The sequence below is a fragment of the Tenrec ecaudatus genome, chromosome 1 (genome assembly GCF_050624435.1).
Source record: "Tenrec ecaudatus isolate mTenEca1 chromosome 1, mTenEca1.hap1, whole genome shotgun sequence".
NCBI lineage: Eukaryota > Metazoa > Chordata > Mammalia > Afrosoricida > Tenrecidae > Tenrec > Tenrec ecaudatus.
This window is the reverse complement of record NC_134530.1, coordinates 308,420,624-308,424,329: the sequence shown is the minus strand read 5'-3', so window position 1 is coordinate 308,424,329 and position 3,706 is coordinate 308,420,624. Positions and strand designations below refer to the sequence as shown.

The 3,706-nt window shown below is 35.1% G+C and overlaps 1 pseudogene; it reads right to left on the bottom strand.

Moving 5' to 3' along the window:
• Positions 1 to 1,534: 1,534 nt before the first annotated feature.
• Positions 1,535 to 2,024, bottom strand: LOC142441471 (transcription factor BTF3 homolog 4 pseudogene; annotated as a pseudogene).
• Positions 2,025 to 3,706: the final 1,682 nt, after the last annotated feature.

Genomic DNA, 3,706 nt, shown 5'->3' with positions numbered 1-3,706 from the left:
ATTTTTTCTCTCCTTCCACGGGCAATGTTGGCTGCAAGAGAAGATGGACATTCATAGAAAGAACGTGCTATTTATCAGTTGAAAGCACTTGACAGTGATGTTAAGGTATAAAGTAAAAATCACTAGTCTATCATATGTACAGAATAGCTTTAGATATTAATAGATGTGCTGAACAATTTCAGATGACATTGGCTCATTCTTACGTCATCATTTTAAGTAAAGGCAAGGAAATAGATTCAAGTTTATTAAGGGGCTATACCTCCCTCTCTCACTACCATCAAGGCAATATAAACTCACGATGACACTATAAGACAGGTAGAACTGCCCCACTGTTTCTGCGACTGTAGCTAACAATACAGGAACAGAAATTTCCATTTTTATCTGTGCAGCATCTGGTGTTTCTGAACACAGCTGTTCAGCAAAGTAGTCCACCGTGTAACCACTATGCCATCAGGGCTCTAAGGAGACATGTAGACCATAAATCATTTGTACACACTCAGTGTTCCATTCAGCTCACACACATGGGTGTTTATTAAGTAGTGCATGCGGTATTATTTTTCAATAATCTCCCTGTCAATTTATATAACACAACACACTCTGTCATTTCAGTTTTATAATTCAGTTCCCTGTATATGAGAAAGTAATTCTTAATTTATGTATATCTGTAATGTAAACATTTATTGGGGAAAAATAGCCGCATTATAAATTGATAATATACCAAAAATCATTACCCTTAAGCTATTATATCATATAAAGTGAACTGCAACATCCTAAGTTTCTCTAGAAAAGTGACAGCCCATATATTTTCTAGTACATTGTAGTATATTCTAGTAAATAGTATATAGTGTATTTTAGTAAAAATAAACTGCCTAATAAGCATATCAATAAATATTTACCATAGCTGGATTAAATAAAATGTGACATTATTTGAATGGGACAAATTTGTAGAAATCAAAGATAGAATACTCAGAGATATTGAATATGAGGCAAGATGAAATGGAACTTGCAGCTAGAGTGGTTACATGCATGCATATTTTAAAAACACAGCCTGTACTTTAAATCAGTGAAGTTTATGCTACATATTTATTTTATTTTTTATGCTACATATTTTAACTAAAGCATGTGAGTAAAATGGGTGAAGAAAATATCTGTTTAGAGCAATTACAGCAGAACAAGAGGGGAGAATAAAAGAGTTTACAATTTGCTTTCAACTGTACACACACATCCATACCCACACACATCAATACACACACTCAAACACAAAATTCCCAAACAAAATCAAGAATAAACCCCCAAGCACCCTCACACTGCACTGATACTTTGTAGTTTGACAAAAATATTAGATCCTGGGAGGAAGTGAAAAATGCAAATCAAACGACCCAAATTCCTGAACAAAGAGCATCATTAATATATAAAATATTTATATGACTGAAGTAGGAACAGGTGGATGTTCTTCTTGTCTGTGAAACTTTGAAACCAAATAGCTGAGCTCTTAAATCTAGTCCATGCCAACTTCCAAAAAGTAGGAAGGATTTTACTTAGCTTCATTCCTCGATGCCCCATCAAAATTTTTTACGAAATCTGGAACATCATCATCTTCCTTATAAATGTCTTCTTTCTCTGAGGTTTTGCTATCCAACACTTGCCTTGGGAACTGTTCAGCTCATTTTCTAAGACTTGATAGGCTGTCAGCAACTAGCTGACTTAATATTTCAGGAAACATTTCTGTGAATGGTTTGACTTCTGCATGACGAGTAAGAGAAAACGTGTTATCAGAGAGGGGAGTTTGTACCTTGGGATAGTTGAAATGAAATGAATGGTGTTCCATCCTTTTTAATCATGTTTATGTTCTCAATGCCAGACACATTATTCACAGGTAATATTTAAGGAGATCTCTGAAGCCTTTTGTCATCAACTCTAGCTGTTCTATATACCAACTTCATACTTCTGTGAGCTGTACCCTTATCCCCTATCTGGACCTGAGCCTGAAGTTCAGCTAACTGTTCTTGATTCATGCTGATGGTAAATCTGAAGAAGGGAGCGTCTCTTAAACACCAGCACGTAGCATGAGCAAGAGGGCTGCCTTAGTGGAGACAGAGAAGACCTAAATGGGACATTAAATAATCATAACAATCATTTTTAAGGGGATCTTTTAAAAATAATCATTTTATTTGGGGCTAGTACAACTCTTATCAGAATCCATACATGCATCCATCGCATCAAGCACATTTGCACATCTGTTGCCATCATTTTCAAAATATTTTCTTCCTACTTGACCCCTTAGTATCAGTTGTTCATTCTGCTGCCCCTGTCCCCAATCCTCCGTCACTAATGACTCCTTGTTAATTTATAAATTATTATTTTTTTCATGTCTTACTCCAACCACTGTCTCCCTTTACCCATTTTTCTCTTGTTTGCATTATGTGTAGGTCATGGGGTAATTTTAATGTTTACTTTATGAAAAGTGTTTTTATGGCATTAAAATATTGTGATCTATCATTTTCCTTCCCCTATTTTCTATATCATGTTTAAGCGATCTATCTGTGATATCAGGTGTAGAAAGGACCTTGCATATCTTATAACTCACTCTGAAGGTCAGTAAATCTTTAGAAGAAATATTAAATGATGCCATCCCATGATTTATTTATCATACATGTGCTCTTTGATCACCACACAAAGAAAAATATTTCTGGGGAGCTGAGATTTGAACTCCACACAAGGTTTCTGTAATGTAAGTAGGTTACAGCTTTCTTGTGTGGATTCCTAATTTTCATTTAAACATTTTACATCTTCTGCTAACTTTTAAATTTCAGTTTTTATGAATCAAACAACAATACGATTTATCATACCCGCTCAAACTCTGTAATTTATTGTCTTTCCATGATTCCAAAAATTTCCCTTCTGTAGTCCAAAAGCACTCACCAGAGCACATTCAGGAACCTCACCACCCTAAACTTAGGTAGACCTTGTCAGTTTGAGGAGACACTACGCAGGAGGTTCCTCAATATCCGTGCGTGATGCATGCTCTGTAAAAACTGGTTTGTGGAGACAAGAAAATAAGGCCCTATTAATCTTCCTTTGGCCACAGGAGGTGAGGTGATGGTTTTCCTCTGGCACGAGCAGAAAGATCCCAGGTTGCTTTGGGACTCCTTGTAAATACCTTGGGGTCATAAAGAATAATTACATGGAGTTTCCTGTGCAATGTATTTCTGCTGAGCTGAACTAATGATCAGGTCTCATTACTGGCAATTTTAGTTTATTGGTGTTCACCAGCAAAATTATTGAAAAAATATTATAAAGTCATTCAAATTCAGGAACTCCCAACAAATGATGGTAATCTCTATATGTCAATATGTTCATTGCAAAGTAAATGCATGTTTACATTAATGGTGTCTACCTTTTGACTTCACTACAAAGCCAAGATAACCTACACTGAGTCATTCCTGGGTTTATAATGTATATAACTCATAGAATCTCATAGAATTAGATTAATAGAATCTTAGAATTGGAAGACTTTTAAGAAATCATATTGATTAACATCTGCTCAAATTAAAAGTTCATTTTCCCACTTCTATGTAGGTAGTTTATCATCTACTTTCTGTTTGAATTCTTAATGAAAGATTCTTGGTTGAAAGATGAAAAAGATACAAGAGCCACTTTTCATAACATGTCATATCATTAAGATCAAGACTCTTAGACACTCAAT